The sequence below is a fragment of the Chrysemys picta genome, chromosome 2, assembly GCF_011386835.1.
Source record: "Chrysemys picta bellii isolate R12L10 chromosome 2, ASM1138683v2, whole genome shotgun sequence".
NCBI classification, from domain to species: Eukaryota; Metazoa; Chordata; order Testudines; family Emydidae; genus Chrysemys; species Chrysemys picta.
The window spans coordinates 85,055,631-85,080,414 of NC_088792.1; the positions used below are offsets into that span (position 1 = coordinate 85,055,631).

General features: G+C 42.8%; 1 long non-coding RNA gene across 2 annotated transcripts; it reads right to left on the bottom strand.

The window, feature by feature from the left end:
- Positions 1-1,601: 1,601 nt before the first annotated feature.
- On the bottom strand, positions 1,602-24,582 carry LOC101932171 (uncharacterized). Of its 2 annotated transcripts, none has more exons than XR_509138.4 (3): positions 24,350-24,582; positions 5,877-6,232; positions 1,602-4,691 (listed from the first exon to the last, which is right to left on the bottom strand). It is a non-coding gene; the product is annotated as an uncharacterized LOC101932171 (long non-coding RNA). The 2 variants fall into 2 exon arrangements; XR_509133.4 differs by lacking the exon at positions 24,350-24,582 and adding an exon at positions 6,428-6,618.
- Positions 24,583-24,784: the final 202 nt, after the last annotated feature.

Below are 24,784 nucleotides of genomic sequence, written 5' to 3' on the forward strand. Positions count from 1 at the left end.
CTTTGGAAGAGTAACGCTTTTCTCTGTTGTCCCTGGCTCAAGTGCCCTCTTTTCCCATTGTTGTGCACCTTGCTGTGTAGCTGAACGTCACCCTTACTGAAGCAGGATATCTACCAGGCCAGATCCCCAGCTGTTGTAAATTAGCATAGCTCTAGTATCTTCAAAGGAGCTAGGCTGATCTACCCTAGCTGAGGATCTGACGCATCATTTATAAAGCCGTTGGGGCAAAAGCGGGTATATACATATAAAATGTTCTCGTTGTTCTTGCGGTTCTAATCTGATGATGACTAGTGCCACTCGGTTATATTTCATCTCTCCGTGGACGTTCATGGGAAGTTGCTGATCCTTACTTTTGACAGTCTGGAATGATGTTAAATCTCTACAATTCAGCCAAAAATAAGTTTCACTCTTTTTATTTGTTGGCTTGTGAGGGGAGGGAGCTCAGGCACGAGGCGGCGATGTGAATGAACTCAGATGTAATGCAGTTGTAAGTCACAAGCTAGCCACACTTACCGCAGCTGAACTGGTCACACCCTGCATTGCACTAGGAACCTCTCCATGCAGGGCACAAACACAACTAACTGCATCTTTTTCCCTAGGTTAATTTATTTTTTTGCTCAGACATTGAGATTCTAAATTATGAAATTAAGAGTTTTGCAAGCAGAATGCTGGATATTGAAAGTGCTTTGAATCCCACTGCATAATGGATTTAGCACAGGCTAACACAGGCCAAACCCACTTCACATTACTGTTCTACTAATCTCCCAAGTTACAACAGATGCTCCTTAGTTCAGAGTTTATTAATGCTTTTCAAACAGGCCATTTTAAGCTTCTTCATAATAGTCTAGGCTTTTGGGGCAATTATTGCAATTACCGTGTTTAACTAAATCTTGTTTAGATAATGTTTCATTTCATTTTTCCTTACGGTTTTTTCCCTTCTTTTATTTAATTCGTCAATGTGATGCAGAGAAAAATGCTTTGGGCCGTGATATATTAGATTGCTTATTCTCTCACATGTCTAAACTCCTGTGTTACAAACCCTTCTGTCATAAGATATAGAGCTATCTTGCCAAAAAAATCACTCATCATCAGAGGAAGGTAGCAGATTTTCCTGTTTCCTTGTAGATGGGTGATCACAGTGGGGAGAGATGGGGAAGGAGGAGGATGTCATGTCAGGCTACTGTATATTTCCAGTGAATTAACATAGAGGCTGTTTTCTAGCACCATGCCTAGAGCCGAGGAGCTGCAGTTCAGTTTGGTTCAAGACACCATCCCAGACAGGCTGGAAAAACCATAGTTTAAGGTCAGTGTGTGATCACAGTCGCTCCCAAAGTTGAATACTGAGACCATGGTAATTGGCAGATCTCATCATGCTGGTCAAAGGGAGTGCTCATCCGAAGTAACTATTGCCTGGAGGGAAAGGGAAAAACCTGGAGGCAGGGAATTAGAGTAAGCACTGATGAGCTGGCAGATGCTGCAGGATCAATGGCTGTATCATGGCAGGGAAACCAGCAGTAGCCCGCGCCTAGCTATCACTCTGTGTTGTTTTGGGTAAATGCCAGCAAACCGAGCTAGAGGAAAGAAAAATGGAAAGGGGGAAGCACGCTGGGACATTTTTAATTACTTAGGTCATGTTCTACATATAACTGCACACAGGGACAGAACACTCCCAATCAGAGAGCTGCACATGCCCAGGATAATAATGATAACGTTTACACACCACCTGTCATCCACAAGGATCTCAAAGCATGGTACCAACCAACTTACATGCTAGAGCATACTGTGCGTATCTGAGAACCCCATGACATGCAGCCTCCTCTGGGCTGCAGCAGTTAGTGTGGCATCTAACCGTTTACAGCGAAACACCATCAGCCCCATTCCTTAGTAACCTGCATTCAAATTCTTCTGCTGGTTCAGGGCCAGCAGCAGTAGCATCACCTGTGAGGGAACTACAGTAGTTGATCTACAGTTTATAATTGTAGGAGCAGTGGGGTGGTAGACTGACGATGCTGGAGTCCTGTATACGAATGCAACAGCTTAGTGCTAGAGTAAATAACCAGCTTGTCCCTCTTTGTTGCCAAGACAAGGACATCCATTTGAGGAGAAGTAGAAAAGGATATTCCAAATGCACAAACAGATGAGTAGGTGAATTTACCACCTTTGTGTGCAGAGCTCTTACTTAGTAAGGGCCCAGTCCTGCATCCCTCACACTGACTTCACTGAGAGCTATACTTGCATTTGGGCTTCATGATCAAGCCATTAGCTCAGCAACTCACAGGGTACTCCTGAGCTCGGCAGCACTTTGAATGGCTACTGAAAATCCATCCTATGCTATTCTATAGCACGTTTCAAAATACTATTGCCCAGATTGTGTGAAGTCCATTCTCATCTTGAGAAGTACCTTAGACCACAAGTAGCTCCATTGACTTCAACGGGGACTATTCTCAGAGTAAGGGACTGCTTGTCATGAGTAAGGATATCAGAATATGGCCCTATAGAAACCCTATTTTGGGGGCATTGGACGAGCTATAGACCTTCCAGTTCCAGAAGTCTCTGGGTCAAGAAGAAAGTGCTCATTAGCTAAGTAAATAAAAGTACAATTGCACAGTGCTACTGTTTCAATACCTTTGGACTTTCTTTAAAAAGCATGTGCTGTTGGTCTCTGCCTCTGAAAAAGTCATGCTACAATGTCAGCTCAGTACCCCCCCACCCCCACTTACAACCACCTGGAGCTGGACAAGAATTGCAAATTTGGATCCAGGTTCAGATCCAGATTTTGAACAGCCTCAAAGTTCAGGGGTGTTTGAATTTGGAGTTCCAGATCCTTTAGCTGATATACATGATATAATTCAGTCTGAAACCACGCTGGGTTTATACCAGCTGAAGATCTGGCTTCAGGACCAGATTTTGAACTATCTGCTGTATCCGCACTGTGCAAATACATCCACACGCACACAGGTTTCAGGGATGTTTGAATTCAGGGTTCTGGTTTGGCCCATAGAACTTTGTCATATTAGCATTTTTCCGGTTGACTGGCTTGAGAGAATTACATTGGAATAGAGGAGCTTTGAGAGTATGCTGTAAATTTCTGAAACAGAGCAGCTCTAATCACCATCAACAGGACGTCCCTTGACCAGAGTTGTTGACGTCTTCTCCTATAGTACTTATAGCGATGCCTTCTAGTGCCACTATATCATTAAGTCTGGGTCAGCATTTCCATTATAAACATATTTATCTCTTACCCAGTGCTTAATTGGTGCCAGAGCTCTACCACATCTAGGCTTGGCAGTTCATAACCGCTGTACCTCCTGGTTTCCAGCCAGCAGCCGCTGTTCTCCAGGTACCCAGTTCCAAAGGCAGCACCGCCATCAGCAGCAGTGCAGCAGTAAGGGCTGCAATACCATACTATGGCACCCTTACATCTATGCTGCTGCTGGTGCAGCGCTGCCTTCAGAGCTGGGTGCCCAGCCAGCAGCCTCCACTCTCTGGCCTCCCAGTGTGAGCCCTGGCATCTCTTTCATTACAAATTAAGCACTGCTCTTACCCCTTCCCTCAACAACCTTTTCACTCAACCATAAAAATTCACCCAAGGTTGAAGCTCAGTGTTCATACTCTCAACCTGTTTAAATCTGGGAGATGCAAAGGGGAAAATACAAAACTGAAGTCTTATCATGCTAGACTTTTTTTTGCGCTTCGGTGTAACTTCAGAATGGTTCTTGTTGATCAGTTCCTGTACAAATGTTGTTTGCAAATGTTCATTAGCTTTCCAAATGACTGTTCAATTCGACAGCATTCTTACTGCATTTATTTATTTGCTGTTCTGGTCATCTGCATGCAGGGGAAATATCTGGAGAATGGCTGTTCTTTCACTTGCAACCAGGAGTATTTTCACCCACAAAACGGCACTTGTTCTTCGTTGTTTGCTATTCTTCATTCATTTATACTGTGGTAGTGCCCAAAGGTCTCAGTTAATAACAGAATCCCAGTGTGCTAAGCACTGAACAGACATATGGGAAGACAAGGGCCCTGCCCTGAAGCGCTCACAATATAAGAATTAATTATTCTCCTGCTTGTAAAGTTTCCATCATCCAATCAGGGAACAAAAACAACTGATTTGAGTGAGCAATTACATACTATGAATAATGAACAGCAAACAAGGGAAGGAAACAGTTTACAACTGATTCTGAATAGTGAACTGGTAAAGATCAAAACATGTTTGCAGTGATTCACAAACTGAAAAAAAAAGCAGCCTTACCGTTCAACATATTATGTGACCAACAATGTGGAACGTTGCAGCTTGTTCATCTCCAGGACCTTTGGGGTGGTAGGTTGTGTTGTTTGAAGAGTGTTTAGCACAGGGTTGGAGTATGGCCCAGTCATTTGACTGAAGGTTGGAGGCCATTCAAGGATGGTTGTGAAATTAATTAATGGTCTCAGTCCAGTTCTTAGGAAACAAGTGTCCAACTCAGAAAAGAACCAAACATCCCAATCATAACTAGCCCTCTTTGTTGACGGCCTCTTTGCTGAGACAAAGGATTTGGTTGGGTTTGGATTACAGACAGTATCTTGTCACGTCTGCCTCCTTGCCCATCTCTCTGATTCCCTACAAGTGGCCCTTCCAGAATAGGGTGAAGTACGGGGTGGCGAGGACACTGTGCGGGGTTGTAGTATGAGCTTTTCAGTCTTCAGACCTGAGGATGTCAAATCAGCATCTTTTAATACAACAAGCAATCTCTTTTTGCTAAGCACCTGCTGTAGTACACCTCCCCAGCAGCAACTTTTTAATGACTAATATTTCCTAAGGATTTCATTCATGCTTGGAAACAGTGGGTGTATACAGAAGCCATATTATGCATTAATAGGACCAAGCATAACAGCACCTGCTGCTACTAAAGAGGTACCAACCAATCTCTTTAATGACTGGAGAAGAATTAAGGCTTTGATTTGTTCCACTGCAGAAACACAGGTAATTCCCCCTTGCAGGCCAGAGAGGAAGGATCCCCTGCCCTGCCAAAAGACTGGCATGAGGGTGTGTGGGTGGCCAGCCAACACCCAAAGTGGAGGCAGAGTCATATAGGGAATTGAGGTGTGAGATCCCCCTGAGTCTGTCTAGGGACCTGCATGGCCTTAATTCCTGGCAGTGATCAGTGCACTGTAGGACAATAATGGGAGGACCCCTTGCTCCCTTAAAGCGATTGTACCAATGAATATTTCTGTTCATCCTGTCATGGCAATGGTGAAGATTGGTATGGTGGAGGCAGTGGCTGGCTTCTCTCAAGGCAAGTCCAAATGGGAGTGTGAGTGCCTGGGCACCTTTGGGGGCATATCTGTGTATGGATGCATGGCATATAATAGGCGAGCTATGGGGAAACCAGATGGCAGTCAGTACACCACATTTCTCTACTGCAGAGAAGATGTATTAGCCAAGCTAGTACATCTCCTTCTCCAGTTTGGTAGGGTAGAGGAAGCTTGTGAATTTGAAATTAGAAATCTGCCTCTTCTAGATGATGATATTTTGTAACAGCACCAGGACCTTGCAAATACATTGTCAGGAACATTGCCGTGCATTGCTCCAATATCCCATCCTGCAGTCAAAGAAGCTCTTGAATATTCTGAGTAATAGTCTATTGCAAATCTTTCCATATTAAAGTTGGAGGTTCCCTCTACCAGGCTGTGTCCCAGCAGTGTTCCCTTGAACTCTCTTCACATTTTACCACCATCTCTTTTTAACCCCCACCCTAAACTCACTTTTTCTTCCCCATTAGTTCCTGGGGACCTCATCACCAACATTAAAAAGAGGGGGGGTTGTGATGAAAAACATTTCCATCCTTTCCATTCCTTCCTGGCTTCCCTCCTTCCCCACAACGGCATCTTACCTATTCCTCTGCACCACAAAAGAAAGATGCCGAAGGTTCTAGGACAGAAAGGGTTAAACTCAGGCGAGCACTAGCTCCAACACAGTTAATCCATATAAAGCTCATGGATTTCTCTGCAGTGATCTTTGTGGTTGTCATTTGCATTTTTTTCCTTTTGTGAAATCTTTTCTTCTTCCCTTTTACACTCATATGCATGCGGAAATTAGCATATTGTACCGAGAGTAGGAGATGTAAGAAGCCGACCCCCTGCTGTTCAGCGGATTGTGCAATCTGCAGGCGGCATCAATTTTTCAGCAGTCTTCTCATTACAGTCAGGGAACTGCACAGCTCCCGATTCCACGCAATCCCTAGTGGTCCTGCAGACAAGCATATGGGCTGTCAAATAGCTATACCAATACTTTCATAGTATTAATACCCTTGTTTATGCTTCCACCATAATTAAAATCATGGTATTAATACAGTCTGGGCTTTGCATTGCTAATTATATGTGGTACAGTGGGATAATCATGTCAGCAGGCTCCGACACTGATGCGTGACAGCAATTTACTAACCTTACAAGAGGCCCGTTAGCCCTCTGGCCTATCCTGCCTTGCAAACGAGGAGAAGAAGGGGCTGTAGAGGAGCTAAGTCTAATAACCAAAAATAATATTTTTTTAAAAACAACTAAATATTACAGCACAACAAAGATGTCCTCGGGTGTCAAACTCTGTGGTTGTCATAGTGATGTGTGCCTTATTAAGAGGGTGGTGTTCATTCCTGCAGCTAATCTTATAATGAGGATAGCTCATTATGAGACCAAGGAGGGTTCTTTCCTCCGCCCCCGCCCCCCACTTTTTCATTTCTTTTAATAGGGCTGAACTTTTGGTGCGATCCCTTCCCCCATCCCATGCCAAATCAACTTTTAAAGATATAAATGCAGTCAGGGGTACACTGCCTGGGAGAATGGCCAGAAATAGTCTGGTTCTTTTCTGACTTTCCCCTCTTTGTGCATGGGTGTGACTTCTTTCCAGTGACACAGCTACTTTAGCCACCCTGGCTATCTGGTCCGTGAACTCATTAAAATAGCAGATTGGAGGGTTTAATGTGATCAGTTGCTTTGCCTTTATTTCGGCACCTGTTTCTGCTGCCTGACCATTTCCAGCGAATATCCTTGAAGGAGTCAATGACACCCTTTTGCATCAGGCACATGGCTTAATGAAACTGCCTTTTCTTCTCATTAGCCACTTTGCATTTTTATATAACACTATTAACCAAGATACTGACTCACTTTTAATTACATTCTGAGGTTGGTGCACTGTAGTTATTCTCCCCTCCTCCTGCCCCCAACCAATCCAATTACAGTAGCACAGTTTGTCACACAAGGACTGGCGGTCCACTTTAAAGATTCGCACCACCTGCAATATCGTAGGGTCTGATTCTTCGCAAAGTAAGTAAAATGGTAGAATTACAGTTGCATGGGTAAAGGTTTGTGGGATCAGAGTTCTTCCCAGCTCTGTCCCCTCCCCCCAATTCAGCTTTTTTGTTTTACTGACTGCTCGCCACTACATTTTTGTTTTTTTAAAGTCAGTTGTGAAATTATGTTGTTTGAAGCTTTGGAATTTGAAAATGGCTTACATTTTTTTTTTTTTGTAAAATAGATTTACATCTGGAGAGGCAAGCTGTGTATTAATTTACAATCAGAACTGAAATGGCCCAGATAGAGTATAAGGACCAGCTCAGCCAGTTGCTTTGAAAAGTGGAAGTCAGTGGGAAAGTACTTAAAAGTTCATGATTAAATCCCATTGACCTCAATGGGATTTATGGGTGTTTTCCTGAATCAGGACCTTAAAGCCTGATCCAAAGCTCATTGAAGTCAATGGAATGACTCCTCTCGTCTTCAGTGGGCTTTGGAACAGCCCTAGGACTAGGCCCTTAAACATTCCAAATGTGGGTTTATAATGGATTCATCAGTTCAGCTTTAAATGCTTTGCTGCTCCGTTCCCCTGTGGCTTCTGTTCTGCAGCTGATGGTGGTAACTTTCTCATAGCGCAGCCAGTAGCATTCCAGAATCTTGGCACATTATCAAGGATGTACCAGCATGCTGGGCAACACTGGGGGTATGCTTTGCCCCCTCACCAGCTACATCAGACAATGCACAAGAGGATTTCGCTGGATCACATTTTCTTGTAAGAGAATATTTATGCATCGAGCCATCTTTCTGCTATATTCATTTAGCTCTTGTTACTAGAAATGTAAGAAATAGAGTAAACCCTCCTGAATTTCCACTTCGCTAATCTGCGCACATGATAATTTGCCCATAGAAGAGGAAGCCGCTCCCCATTTCTCAGTGAAGATCTAGTAGGAGAGTGCTCAGGACAGCTCTCATTATTAAGACTTCATTAATTTGAAACATGGGGCCTCATTCTTCAGTGTGTTATTCCAGTTTTAGACCACTGTAGCTCCACAGAAGCCACTTAAGACTATGCTTAACTTTGGGCATGTGCTTAAATGAAATTTTGCTGACTAGGTGGGGTTTTAGCACAGGCTTAAATTTAAGCTTGTGCTTAAGTGCTTTGATAAACTGGGCCTTAAAGCTGAAAAAGAAGGGAGCTGGAATGCTCAAACACAGGAGACCCCTTCATAAATTAAAGGAGTAGAAATGTTCATGAAAATTCAGCAGCGCAATTAAATTTAATCCCAGGCCCATGTACCATGCATGGCCGACGTGTGCAGCAGATAGTCCAAAATTTCACTGATATAAACCATATGACAAGAGTAATAGTTTCAGTGCTTGTACACTAAAAAATAAAAATCCTATGCTCTATTTATATTTGAATTCCCCAACATCTCTCCTACAGTAACCTAGGGCAGAAATGGAATACAGAATCTTATTCAATATCTATGTCAACCTTATTGAATTCTCTCTCCAAGACTTTAGTGTAATACAGCAAGCACGTAGTGGCCTTCTGCACCAGCAGTTCTTCCCCTATGGGGGCTGAAATAGATTTTCTTCATCTTGACATGGGACAATCCAGAGTGTGGAGCTTGATCCATTGCCCAGGACATTGCGCTGATACCAACAGCAGAAGGAATATGGGAGGCAGCAGGGTCTTTTGTCAGTGAAAGTGGCATCATGACCAGGGGTATAGGAATGCTGCAGACTATAATGAATTAAGGTGAAGAATTGTTCAGGTATTTTATGGGGTCCAAAAGGGCGAGGTCTGGCTATAAAAGTCAAATGTGGCCTCCAAGGCATTAGCCAACTGAGCTGTTTATTTCCCATTGAGATAGATTTAAAACAAGGGGACACATATTTAATGGGGAGACGATAAACCATTGGAACAAAGTGCCAACGGAAGTGGTGGATTCTCCATCTCTTGAAGTCCTCAGAGCAAGACTATGTATCAGTCAAATCCATAGTATTGGACTCAGTACAAGGGTAACCATAGGCGCCGATTCCATGGGTGCTCCGGGGCTGGAGCACCCAGGGGGAAAAATTAGTGGGTGCTCTGCACCCACCGGCAGCTAAGCTCCCCGCCCTGCCCCCCCACCTCACCTCCTCCTCCGCCTCCTCCCCTGAGCGCCGCATCACTGCTCCTCCCGCCCTCCCAGCACTTGCTGCCACCAAACAGCTGTAGCAAGCTCTGGGAGGGAGGGGGGAGGAGCGGGAAGGTGGCGCGCTCAAGGGAGGAGGTGGGGAAGAGGCGGGGCCGGGGTGGAGATTTAGGAATTGAATAGGGACAGGGAGGGGGCGGAGACTTTGGGGAAGGGGATGGAATAGGGTGGGAGGGGACGGGGCAGGGGTGGAGTTGGGGCGGGGCTGGGTGCAGAGCGGGGGTCAAACACCCACCAGCACCAGAAGAAGTCAGTGCCTATGAGGGTAACTGAGTGAAATGCTGTGGCCTGTGAGATACAGGAGGTCAGACCAGATGATCTAATGGTCCCTCATAGCTTCAGATCTATGAAGCTATGAAAACAATATTGCAAATAGCTGATGTGCTTGTAAGTAAAAATGCCCCAAATGCTTGAAAATGATGACAAATGCCATGGAAGGACACAGGGAATTTGGAAAAGAGGACTCACTATGGCCTTGGTTCAACAAGGCATTTAGGCATATGCACAAATGTGTATGTGTGAGTGGTGCCACTGAAGGTCATTACTTTGCTGAATTGGGACACAAACCAGTTTCACAAACTGTTGTTGACTTTCTGTTTTGACAAACAAAAAAAACCACCTGTTTCCATGTGATTCTGAAGAGGGGAAAAATGAGAATTTGGGGCACTTTTAGACTCTTCTGGGGAGTTGCAGTAGGCTCTGTACATTAGATTGTAGAGATGGCTGCTGCAGATTGGGGGTGATAACTATGGGGATCCATCAACGACTACTTTTGCTTAGGTTTTTAATTTGATGTGAGTGATGGGTGCCAGAATAGCAGCCGCGGAGAATAAAGCCCTGTGTTTATACACAAAACAGGTACTTGCTGAGCACTGCAAGCTTCACTTCACTGATCTCCCACTGTGCTTTGACCTTACTTTTGAGGGACATACTAGACATAAAAGGGAAGTTCTTACAAGCCCATATGGTACTTGGCTTCTCTGCTGAGACTGCAGGAAAGAGGTCCAGTTAGTGCCAATTGTGATGACACTCTGTCACTACCAACTGGACTGAGTCCACCAAAGTATTTCACGGGGATGACCAAACAGTCAACTTAGTGGTAACTACTTCTTGGACATCACTAATATGTCTGAGGATTGAACTATGACCTAGAGAGCAAAGACTCCATATATCATTGCTCCTATCAATTGAAGAATAATATACAAATTACTCTTAGCAATCTATTTCCTACTGGGGTATAAAAATCTCTATTGTAAAAATACCCAACTATCATAAAGGGCTAAAGAAAAGGAAATCAAAACTACTACCTACAATGCAGAAGAAAATAATTCCTGGGAACACAGCAATTTTAACATTCTAGTCTATTTACTCTTTGGGAGAAAAATCTGTCATCTAAAACAATCACAAAACCCTTTAAATTAGGACCTAGTACTTTTAGAAACTGATTGCAAGTTCAGGCTACGGTAGCTGTGGAAAAGTACAGATGTACTGTTTTTAATCGTGATAAATAACTTTTATTTTATCAAATCATCTCTTTTTTGGAAAGAGTTTCACTCTAGGTAGTAATGATAATTTGTGCACTTATCGTTCTGTACTTTCCCAAGACAAGCAGTCAGCCATAGGATATAATTTAACAATTTATCAACCAAAGGCTCATCCAGCCTTTTCCGGCCAAAAGGGCATTTTATATTATTTAAGAGACTTCACCATACATTGTCGTCAATTTCAAACTGTACCAGCCCTGGTCATTAAAATGTTCAGTTCAACACTTCACTTTATAACCTAGAGATATTAAAGCTGCATTGCACCAGTAGTCCCATGGAATTATCTATTGCTTGCTGCTGATTAAATAATTACCAAAAGGATTCAACCCACTAATATAATAATATCAAAGGAAGCAATCACAATTAATTACCAGTTACATATTTAATGTGAGCTAGTAATGGTGAAAAAAATGGATGTAGGTGGCACCCTGTTCCCCCTCCTTTTGTCTTTAGCTTGAAAGCTTTTTGGGCAGTGAGGGGTTTGTACAGCACCTAGCACAATGGTGCCCTGATCCTGACTGCAGCCTTTGGACACCATCTTATTTTAATAACAAACAATAGTTTCATAGAACTTAGAGAAGGACTGCTGGCTCACAAGTATTTCTTAGTAACATTTTTCTGGGTGCATGTTATCATTATATGATCAATGTTGCATATATCTCAACTCCATTAAAGAGTAAATATCCTTTTTTCCTAGTGAAGATAACTATTAATGCTGGGCTTTCCCTTGCCTCATGGATGCTACAGGCTAAGGAAGCCCTGACCATCTAAAATAGTGACTACAACATAGAGAACCAGCTACTACTCCCAAAAATAAACTTGCATTGGCTTAAGTGGGAGCATTGAGCCGGAGTTAGAAGATACATGTGGGGAATGAGAGATCTCTTCCCTCAGGGCCGGCTCCAGTTTTTTTGCCGCCCCAAGCGGCAAAGAGAAAAAAAAATTATCAAAAAAAAAAAAAAAAAAAAGCCGCAATCAGCAGCATTTCGGTGGCTGCTTTACCGCGCCGCTTCATTCTTCAGCAGCAATTCAGCAGCCAGTCCTTCCCGCCGAGAGGGACTGAGGGACCCGCCACCGAATTGCCGCCGAAGAGTCGGACGTGCCGCCCCCTTCCATGGGCCGCTCCAAGCACCAGCTTGCTACGCTGGTGCCTGGAGCCGGACCTGTCTTCCCTTGCACTACACTTCATTACTGTTTCCCCTATAAAATCTTCTTAGCACTCCTCCTACCACATAGCAGCAGCTAATGTGATTGCATTCCACTTGGGGCCAGTAAGATGAACCATCTTCTCTGAGGCTGTGATTAAAGGGCAGAGCTGCTACAGAGTGTGAAACTGTGATACTCTCCCCACAAGGTTGAGACCATTTCTAGACCTACTGGCCAAGTACACTCTGGAACCCGCGTTTTCCAACCCATCATGGGGCATCGCTTCCTCTTACTTTTTTACATTGATGTTATGAAGGCCAAGACTATAACAGGATTCAAAAAAGAATTAGAGAAATTCATGGAGGATAGGTCCAGGGCAATTAGCCAGGATGGGCAGGGATGGTGTCCTTAGCCTGTTTGCCAGAAGCTGGGAATGGGCGACAGGGGATAGATTACTTGATGATTTCTAAGACTGTCAAGTGATTAAAAAAATTAATTGCGTGATTAATTGCACTGTTAAACAATAATAGAAAACAATTTATTTAAATATTTTTGGATGTTTTCTACATTTCAAATACACTGATTTCAATTACAACACAGAATACAAAGTGTACAGTGCTCACTTTATTTTTGATTACAGTGCTCTACAGCCAAAATGCTTCTCAAATAAATGTAGTCAGACTTTACTAATTCTGGGTCACTGAGAACGAAAATGATGCTTCAAATTGTTGATTGGCTCTAGTTTTCAAGATATGCTATTGGGGCAGTATATACGACCCTTGACTTGGGAATGGCGGAGGATAAGTGAGTTATAAAGGGAAGGGATCTCAATTTAAACCAGAAATGACTAAAATACATCTTTGACTGGATCTATGAATAAATCTATGACTGGGTTTGGACAGTACTTGCTTTTTAGGCAAAACAATGAATGATGCAATCTGAAGCTGGTATTGCGTCATACATGATATGAATTGCATCAGGTTATTCCTAGAAGTCATGGATGATGCAATCATAACGAAGCTTACATCACTCTGCTGAACAAATTGCCCTATATCAGCTCTGAAATCATACAGTGTCGTGCTCTCTTATTTGTCAGTATTTGATTTTGCAAAGGGACACATTTCTGTTTAGCCAAAGTGAGCAGAGATGCCTTGTACTTGTGTGAAGAGTGCAGATAACTTCTGCTATGTTTGTGGTGAAGTGACTTTTGCATCACAAAAGCGCAGTATAATCTCTACGGTTAAGAAAGCCTATCACCTTTATTTTGGCTGCAAAATTGGAGATCAGGACAAGAGGTGGGCCCCACACATATGCTGCAACACTTGTGCAACAAATCTTCACCAGTGGTTGAACAGGAAAAGGAAATCTATGCCTTTTGCAGTGCCAATGATTTGGAGAGAGCCAACAGATCATACCAGCAATTGTTACTTCTGCATGGTGCCTCCAGTTGGGAAAGGTGTGTCAAAGAAGAAAAAGTGGACTGTGCATTATCCAAACATTCCATCAGCTATACGCCCAGTACCCCACGGAGAAGGACTGCCGGTTCCTGATGCACCAGAATCATTCTCACTTGAGTCAGACGAGGAAGAGGAAGAGGATGAAACTTCTGGTCCTGAACCATCAATGTCACAGGGCCCACATTTTCTCCCATCCTCCACCTCTGAACCACACCTCATAACACAAGGTGAACTGAATGACCTTGTCAGGGATTTGGAACTACCCAAGAGTAAGGCAGAGCTTTTGGGCTCCAGACTACAGCAGTGGAATCTCCTGGCAGGTGATGTTAGGGTTTCCATGTTCCGTGACCGTCAAAAGGATCTTGTCCCATTCTTCTTCATGGAAGGTGATCTTGTAGCCTGCAACAACACCGATAGTGTGATGGCAGCCCTCAACATCGTTCATGATCCAGATGAGTGGAGACTGTTCATTGATTCATCAAAGACGAGTCTTAAAGCTGTTTTACTGCATAATGGCAATGTTTTGCCATCAATTCCAGTTGGTCATGCAGTCCATATGAAGGAAACCTATGACAACATGAAACAACTTTTGAGGTGCATAAACTATGACCAACATCAGTGGCAGCTTTGTGGCGATTTGAAGGTTGTTGCTCTCTTGCTTGGTCTGCAGACTGGATACACAAAGTACTGCTGTTTTCTCTGCGAATGGGATAGTCGTGCAAGAGATTCCCACTACATTAAGAAAGATTGGCCACTCTGACAGTCATTGGAGCCTGGGAGGAAAAGTGTTCAGCATCCACCACTTGTTGAATCAAGGAAGATTTCAAGGTCAAACAAACATGTGGACAAGGGGGATCCAGTGGACATAGTATACTTAGATTTCCAGAAAGCCTTTGACAAGGTCCCTCACCAAAGGCTCTTACGTAAATTAAGCTGCCATGGGATAAAAGGGAAGGTCCTTTCATGGACTGAGAACTGGTTAAAAGACAGGGAACAAAGGATAGGAATAAATGGTAAATTCTCAGAATGGAGAGGGGTAACTAGTGGTGTTCCCCAAGGGTCAGTCCTCGGACCGATCCTATTCAACTTATTCATAAATGATCTGGAAAAAGGGGTAAACAGTGAGGGGCAAAGTTTGCAGATGATACTAAACTGCTAAAGATAGTTAAGTCCAAAGCAAACTGTGAAGAACTTCAAAAAGATCTCACAAAACTAAGTGATTGGGTAACAAAATGGCAAATGAAATTTAATGTGGATAAATGTAAAGTAATGCACATTGGAAAAAATAACCCCAACTATACATACAATATGATGGGGGCTAATTTAGCTACAACAAGTCAGGAAAAAGATCTTGGAGTCATCGTGGATAGTTCTCTGAGAATGTCCACGCAGTGTGCAGAGGCGATCAAAAAAGCAAACAGGATGTTAGGAATCATTAAAAAGGGGATAGAGAATAAGACTGAGAATATATTATTGCCCTTATATAAATTGATGGTACGCCCTCATCTCAAATACTGCGTATAGATGTGGTCTCCTCATCTCAAAAAAGATATACTGGCACTAGAAAAGGTTGAGAAAAGGGCAACTAAAATGATTAAGGGTTTGGAACGGGTCCCATATGAGGACATATTAAAGAGGCTAGGACTCTTCAGCTTGGAAAAGAGGAGACTAAGGGGGGATAGATAGAGGTATATAAAATCATGAGTGATGTGGAGAAAGTGGATAAGGAAAAGTTATTTACTTATTCCCATAATACAAGAACTATGGGTCATCAAATGAAATGAATAGGCAGCAGGTTTAAAACAAATAAAAGGAAGTTCTTCTTCACACAGCACACAGTTAACTTGTGGAACTCCTTACCTGAGAAGGTTGTGAAGGCTAGGACTATAACAGAGTTTAAAAGAGAACTGGATAAATACATGGTGGTTAAGTCCATTAATGGCTATTAGCCAGGACGGGTAAGGAATGGTGTCCCTAGCCTCTGTCTGACAGAGGATGGAGATGGATGGCAGGAGAGAGATCACTTGATCATTGCCTGTTAGGTTCATTCCCTCTGGGGCACCTGGCATTGGCCACTGTCGGTAAACAGGATACTGGGCTAGATGGACCTTTGATCTGACCTGGTATGGCCTTTCTTATGTTCTTATGTTATTTTGTTACCGCCCTTACACATCAAGCTGGGTCTGATGAAGAACTTTGTCAAGGCCATTGACAAAACACAAGCAGCTTTCAAGTACCTGCGTGGAAAATTTCCAAGGTTAAGTGAAGCTAAGATAAAGGAAGGTGTCTTTGTTGGTCCTCAGATTCATGAACTTCTTCGAGATGATGCATTTGACTATGCACTGCGTGGCAAGGAAAAGACGGCATGGAAAGCCTTCCAGTTAGTGGCAATAAATTTTCTTGGAAACAACAAGCCAGACAACTACAGGTTGTTGGTGGAAAACCTCCTCAAGGCATACAAAAGCCTTGGTTGCAACATGTCACTAAAGATACATTTTTTGCACTCTCATCTAGATTTTTTTCCACCGAACTGCAGAGCAGTGAGCGACGAGCATGGCGAGCGATTTCACCAGGCCATTGCAACAATGGAGAAATGCTATCAGGGCAAATGGAGCCCATCAATGCTTGCAGACTATTGCTGGACAGTGACAAGAGATGCTCCATTTAATGAATACAAGAGACAAGACAAGAAGTGCCGAGTAGACACTGAATAGGACTAAACTATGTACATAATAGTTTTTTGCCTTTTGTTTCATAATACATTTTATTTATATAACCCTTTTGCTGATTTTTAAAGTATTACATAAACAGGACAGGTGAAATATTATCATGTAAAGCAACCATAAACACATGAAAAGACCTAGGTTTACAATTTATGATTAAAACTCTGCTATCTACACAATATACATAGACATAAAATGTAAAAACTTAAATATCTTAGAAACAGTAGCCAGTTGTTTTAATTGTCATATTTGAATTGAGCACATCAAAATACATAATAAATAGCACATTTTATCTCTGAAGTAGACGACTTCTCAAAAATTGTAGACCAGTGTTACCAGTATTTGCACTGCAAAAACCCCCTAAAGAAATAGTATTTTTCAATTCACCTAATACAAGTACTGTAGTGCAATCTCTGTATCATGAAAGGTGAACTCACAAATGTAGAATTATGTACAAAAAAACTGTATTAAAAATGTACAATTTTAGAACTTGCAAGTCCCCTCAGTCCTACTTCTTGTTCAGCCAATCACTCCAACAAAAAAGTTGGTTTACATTTGTAGAAGATAATGCTGCTCGCTTCTTGTTTACAATGTCACCTGAAAGTGAGAACAGGCGTTCTCATGGCACTGTTGTAGCCAGTGTCGCAGATATTTATGTGCCAGATGCGCTAAAGATTCATATGTCCCTTCATGCTTCAATCACCATTCCAGGGGACATGCGTCCATGCTGATGATGGGTTCTGCTTGATAACAATCTAAAGCAGTGCAGACCAACGCATGTTCATTTTCATTATCTGAGTCAGATAATGTCCGAAACAAAAAGGGACATATGAATGTTTAGCATATCTGGCACATAAATACCTTGCAGTGCCAGCTACAAGAGTGCCATGCAAATGCCTGTTCTCACTTTCTGGTGACTTTGTAAATAAGAAGAGGGCAGCATTATTTTCTGCAAACGTAAACAAACTTTTTTGTTGGAGCGATTGGCTGAACAAGAAGTAGGATTGCGGGGACTTGTAGGCTCTGAAGTTTTACATTGTTTTGTTTTTGAGTGCAGTTATGTAACAACAACAAAAAAATCTACATTTCTAAGTTGCATTTCATGACATTGAAACTGAATTGAAAAATACTATTTCTTTTATCATTTTTACAATGGAAATATTTGTAATAAAAAATAATATACACCGATTTCAGTTACAACACAGAATACAATACATATGAAAATGTAGAAAAACATCCAAAATATTTAATAAATTTTATTGGTATTGGCTGTTTAATGGTGCGACTGAAACTGCAATTAATCGTGATTAATTTTTTAAAGCCAATTGCATGAGTTAACTGCGATTAATCGACAGCCCTAATGATTACCTGTTCTGTTCATTCCCTCTGGGGCACCTGGCATTGGCCACTGTCGGAAGACAGGATACTGTGCTAGATGGACTCTTGGTCTGACCCAGGATAGCCATTCTTATGTACATTTCATTCAAAATGTTTCCCTGATGTAGAATTGAAATGGGGATTAATTAAAGAGAGAAATCCAAATCCTTTTTTAAAAAAAGTTTGTATGGGGGTTCTTTTTTTTGGTACTACTCTTCATTGTTTGCAGTACCCTCTCAGAAGCTTGCAAATTAGGTCTCCGGGGGTGATGTGCTTCTGGCAAGGATGTGCTGCTCCACTGCTCAGAATAACTGGAAAGCTGATGACGTGCATGTAGCAATTTCTTTTGTTTCAGAGAATTTCCCTTGTGGAAGCTGGGGTCGTGTTCCTCCCTTGTGTTTGCAGTAGTGAACTGTTGGTGATCTCTCTCCCTGCTTTTTTGGAGCATAAATCCAATGTCTTTATTAAGTCCATGAAAGAGCACCCTGGACACTGGATTTATGGCTCATTACAACACTAACCCTTCCTCCACTAACCCTCCCTTATCCTACAACTGTAGATGTGTTAATTGCCCATTTCATCTTGAATGGTCTCCTGCAACATGTGTTAACTCCTTATCCCTTCTACTTCGTGTTTAGCTGTGACACTCTGAGTCCCTTTCCCAGACCTGAAGACAGCTGTGTAAACTCAAAGGCTTTTCTCTCTCTCCCCAACAGAAGTTGGTCCAATAAAAGATATTACCTCACCCATCTTCTCTCTTTAATATCCTGGGACCAACATGGCTACAACAGCACTGCAAACAGTCATTTAGGGAGGTAGTGTTCCTATGCTGACAGAAAAACTTCTTCTATCAGCATCTGCTGTGACTACACTAAAGGGCTGTACCAGGATAGCTATACCGCCAAAGCATTTGTCGTGTAGATGAGGCCTTTGTCATGTGACTATTTCTCTTTTCCTGTGCACACATAGCTTAAATGGAATGCTAGCTTGACTTTTGCTCTTTCAAACACAGGCAAAGACTGATGCTTCTACTGACCCTATAAGTTCCAAGATAGTCAGCAAAGGCGAGGTGTGCATTCCTTTCTGGAGACAGAAGTGATCAATTTGCATGCTAGCCTCTGCCAGCCTTTGGATTGATAAAATGAGTGTGGAGGTCACCCTTTCCACTCTGTCCAGTAAACCTGCAGAGCAATGTACTGATTCTGGGACCACCTGCCCGTTCCAGAAAGTTGCACTACACAGGGTCATTTGGTGCTGAGTGGCAGAGAAACAGCAGTCTGAAGCAGAATCATACAGAGTTCAACCTATTTTGCCTGTAGATAATAAGGTGACCTTGAAATGTACTTGTTAAGCCACCATTCAGCCATTGAACATGGAGTTCTCTCTCTTCTTGCTTACACCATCTTCAGTGAATTTATGCCTGATTCTATACCAGTGCAAAGGAAAAGAAAATCAGGCCCAAAATCTGCATCCTCAAAGCATACAGAACTGGGAGAAAAAATCATGATCCAAGCCCTGGCCTGGAGGAGATTAAAAGGAGCATTGGTGAGAGCATTTCTCTGCCACAGTCTTTGCAGAGAGGGTATTAACCATCATTCTCTGTCATAACTTTGGGACAGGTTGTTTGCCTCTTCATAGCTGTTCACCTCCCAGAAGGTTTACAGGTGATTTTGTTGGATGTGCATTCAACTTTACTTATCTAGGACCATAAGGAGAATGTTTTTTAAAATAATCCTCCCAAAGTGCAGGACAAAAGCCCCGCCAAAGGTGACTTAAGTGGCCTCGCAGGTCAGCAGATTCCTTTGACATGGAGCTAGATTTTCAAAAGAGAGATTTTAAAATGTTCAGCATCCACCAATCAGCATCAGATTTTCAAAGGAACTCAGTGCCCATCTAGGCATCTAAATAAGGAGCAGGTTTTCAAAAGCTCTGGGCATCCAGCAGCTCCCATTTTGACACTTACGGCGGGTTATTCCAAAGAGGCCAGTGCTGAGTACTTTTGAAAACCTGGCTCTGGCTGTGGTTTTTGAACAGAGCCAGGTGACATTTTTCAGAAGAATCATTTATTCTCCAAAAGGTGCAGTTTCAGCAGACCCAAAACCATTTGTGAATTTGACCTGATAGTTTTGGCCAGGGAAAAGATTTACAGGGCCAGCAACTGTACGTATGTGTGCGTCCCCTTTATAACCATTTAGCTCAATGGCTAAGGCTCTTGCTTGGATGTGGGAGACCCAAGTTTGACTTCCCATCTCTGTTATTCCAGCTGAATGCCATAACCCACCAAGCTATTGGTTGTACTGGGGGTGCTTTCAGTGTCTCCTGCTGAAGCTGGTCTACTTTGTATACAAACGTAAATATTCATTGTGCCAAAGACAGGGAGGGTGGACTTTCTAGTCAGGTTATAAGGTGCTCACCTGAGAGGTAAGACATGTGGATTTAAATCCCCCCTCTGAGCCAGGCAAAGAGGAAATCTCACTCTACATCTCCTACCTCCCAGAAGGTGCCTTAATCACCAGGCTGTTGAGTCATTCTCTCTGCCCTAAGGAATATGTAAGTATTTATGCAAAGTGGAACAGCTTCAATATGGGAGAGCGAGAGCAACCCACCCCAGAACCAAGTGGTCAGAGCATTCACCTAAGGGGGGACCCACTCAGGCTCAAGTCACTACCCCAGCATAAGGACTCTAATGTGAGTCTTCAATTTCCCAGCTGAGTGCTCTGATCGTAGGCTAAAGCCACACACCAAGTTTGTGTTCCCAAAATGGACTTTTCTAATTAGCTGAAAATATCCATAATTTGGCAGAACTGAACAAGAGATTTTCCTTGATTTTTCAGCTTGCTGGCTGAACCGAAAAATCCGTTATTCACCCCACTCTATTTTTCAGGTCTTTTGAAAATATGACTCTTGGCTGTTATGCAGCCAAATGTAGATAACGGGGGAGAGCAATATGAATCCACAAATGATCATGGGGGAAGTTAGCTAGATATATATCCTGTTCATTCTGGGGGGGTTGGGTGGAACATAGTAGCAGAAATAATGCATGTTGTATTCCAAGCATCCCCAAAAGTACCTTAGTTGGTGAAGTCTGGTGAAATTTCAGAACTGTGGGCATTGACATCATTTGCAAGCTGCCCATGTAGATCTGCATAAAGCACATCACTCTGAGCACTGATTTCAAAGTCTGGGATATAAAACTCTGTAATCTTTTCTAATAGTCTTCTTGCAACTCAAGCTAAGTGACAGCACCTTTGCATGAGCCGCATTTAGTTCTTCAGTCAGACTCCCAGACTGCTTTTTTCAAGCTACCTGGTTTTATACAATCCTTCCATATCACAAGCTCTTACCAATAAACCATGTTTGTAGTGTGGGTGGTAAGAAACGGAACAGACATTCTTTACTGAGACCACTTGAAACAGACAGAGCTCTGTAGTTCTCTAGCTGCCATGCTAACTAAGCTCAGCCTGTGATGTCACCCCATCAGGTCTCCTAACTCATAAGTTGGACTAAGCATGCATGGAAGAGATTGCTGTTTATTCACTACAAAGTTTGCTTAAAGACTATGGGGGATATTATTTTCAAGTGTCCCCTAGAAAACATTATAACAGGTGAATTTACTTGTGGCTGTGTGAATATTTGAAGACAGTTGAGTTTCTATGGAATCATTCTGCCCCTGAACGCTGTGAGCTGAACTCAATGAACACTCTGGACAATATGAATGAAATGGTCCCTATTTCACCTTTTCTCTACGGAGGAATTTGTTTGGCAAGAATTGCTAGGCATTATGCTGTAGCATTTAGAATGCTCTGCAGCACTCCCATGAGAGCTGCACGCAGGACCGATGGCTCTCAGAGACCTCAGACTCTCTATTTCATTGTCATCTCAGTGCTTCTCCAGAGATTTTAACTGTCAGTACTGCAAAAAGCTAGCAGAACCACTTTCCTGTAATTATGGAAAATAGGCTCAACCAAAGAACAGCACAGTTCCCAGGGGCTTGTGATACAGAACACTTGGGACAGTAAGGTACGGTGAAAAGATAGTTAACATGCTGAGGCAGCACCAGATAATCCAGACTGGCCTGCGATCAGCCAGCCAGTCGGGTAGTTTGTGCTTGTTGTGTCAATGATGTAAGGCTAGCAGCAATGTCTTCATGCTGTGCTAGTTTGAATATGTGGACAGGCTGGCACAGCCTCTTTATTGGTCAGGGCAAAACCCTTCTGGTTTCTTCGACTTCCTCCTATTTCTAGCTCCCTCCCTCCACTCCCGTGTAATAACCTTAGAAGTCCTGGTGCGTGCCCCTCTCTCCATGGAAGAATATTTATGATCACCCAATTCCCTTCTGATTCTCCATCACACCTGCTGTGCTGCCATGGTTCATTAAACAGCCCAATGAAATCAGTGGCAGGGACTGCCTTTGGTGCACTCTACAGCAGAACATACACATTCTGCCTGAATATAATGGAGTCATTCAGCAGCAGTCAAGAGATGAAAACAAAACCAGTACACCTGGCTTTACCTTATTTCCCTACAAAGGACTCCTATGTGGCACCAGAAGCCACTACTACCAGCCCCTATCCTTGACCCACAGTATCATTGTAAAGCTATTGAGGTATGCATGGTCTTTTAAATATTCTCCTACATGTGTTTTTTATTTCATTTTTTTCTCTCCACCCCCGCCCCCCTCCTCCCCCCAGTCAAGTGGCCTGGAAATAGAACAGATTGTCCCTGGACTGTTCACAGAATCCATAGTTCAGCAGCTGTCATTCGCTTGGCTTTTTTCCCCCCTGCAGGAATGACGATAGTTTGTTCCTCTTGCCCACAGGTTGAGTTAGGAAGGGCTGAGGGAGGATCTGAAATTGCCATTGGCTGTGCCTTCACATCCAGAAGGTCTCTTTTCTCCCATCTCTCAAAATTTATTGCGATCATTTGTTATTTTCTGGGACCACAGGCCGACAAATAGCAAGCAAAGTATATATATTTTGCACAGCAGAACAGAAGTGGTTTCCAGTACAGGGCAGCAGCAGCAAAGAAGTCAGAGTGTTATTATAGTATTTATATTCACTGGGCATTGCGGGCGGAAATCAATGCTGCAATCAGCTATTCAGAAACGATCCATTTTTTCTAACTGCTAACATTTAAAAAGTGAAAAGGAGTCAAAGTAAATTTGAACGTGCGAAGAGTTTTGGAAAGTGAAAATAAAATGCTATCTACATTATGTGCACACCCACAAACACAGAACCATGGCTGTATGGTTCAGTGAACCTCTGTTCAGTTTATACCACCAATTTCCCAGGGTGAAGTCTCTGTGCAGGAGCCTGCACAAAGCCCAGGTATCTCTGTAGTCCTTAACATATGGCTTCAGTGAAACATAGGTGGTTCACAGGCCTCCTGTTGGCCCTCTCATGGGTGGATATGATTTAAAAAAAAAAATCCTTCCCTAATTGAAGCTATTTTTGCCATTGATGTCAATGAGAGCAGGATCAGGCCCAGATACTATGCTTAGGTGATCAGTAAATTGATGCCTCACAAAACATGTGCTGTATGTACATGGGTAATATGCACATTGTATTATGCAGGCTGTGGCCTAAGAGTCCTTCTGTTTGTAAACTCTAAGCATGTGCAAAGTGATAAAAGATATTTGACAAGCTAACAGAACAGAAATCACAAAATATGGAAGATTAGTTACTAGAGGTGTTCCAGAATTGCAATAGGATGAGGATATTGATACAAATTATTCACGAATGCTTTAGGTACAGAGGGCCAAAGATTGCAACCAAGATCCCTTTAGTATTTTGTTTTCAAATACTTTGTAAATAAGCTTAGGGTCTAATACTAAACATAGGGTGACCAGATGTCCCGATTTTATGGGGACAGTCCCGATTTTTGGAGCTTTTTCTTACATAGGCACCTATTACCCCCTGTCCCGATTTTTCTGGTCACCCTAACTAAATGAGTTACATTGCCATTGAACTGATGTAACACGTTGGTGAATTACTCCCATCCCTGGCTTCATAGATTCTAAGGTTAGAAGGGACAATTGCGATGATCTAGTCTGACCTCCTGTATACTGCAGGCCATACAATTTCCCAGAATTAATTCCTCTTTGAGCTAGAGCAAATCTTCTAGGAAAAAAATTTAATATTGATCTTAAAAGTCACCAGTGATAGAGAATCCACCACAACCCTTACTAAAGTTATTCTAATGGTTAATTACCCTTGTGGTTAAGAATTTGTACCTTATGTCTAGTCTGCATTTGTCTAGCTTCAACTTCCAGCCTACGATGGGGGTGACTACCCTACACAAGGCCTGAGTAGAGAGAAAGGGCCAATTAACCCTGTGACAGGCTGCACCTAGGGGAAACGGACACCGGTAGTGGAGCAGAAGACTGCCTGGGACAGTCGTCCAATGATCAGGGACGACTGTCCAATATCATTCATGAGACCAAAGACAAACTGCCCCCACCAATCCCACCCCAACTCTTTTTTGATAGCTTCGGTTTCCTTCCCAGCTGAATCCTGCTGAAATCTGGAAGTTGAAGAATTATACAGCAGGGACATCAGCATCCATTCCCTGAACATTTTAAAAACAATGCAGTGAGGCCAGAGGAGGGGAGATACATATCCAATCATCATTACCAGTTTTGTGCTTCACTGCAAAGCTGTCCACTGCCGTGGCTCCAGCGATCACTTGAGGCATAGCAAATAATTACTTCCGCATGTCATTTCTGACTAGGTTCACAACAGAGGGCAGCATCTCAAAGCTTACTCTGCATCTCTCCACATTACGTGGGAGAGTCCCTCTAAGTCCCCAAATGTCTGACGCCTTTGGAAGCAGAGACCACAGCACAGGGTCAAGTTACAGCAGAACACCAGTGTTCTGCCTGAGTGATGTAAAATTCTAAAGCTGATGTCACTGACATGACACATGTGGCGCGGGGCATAGAGAGAGCAGGCAGATGCCTGTAACACTGGGGCACTGGGAGTCCAGCCAAATAAATCAAAGGTTAGAGCTTAATTGTTGTAAGAATGTGACCTTACCAGCTGAAGCAAAAAAGCAAAACCAAAAACCCC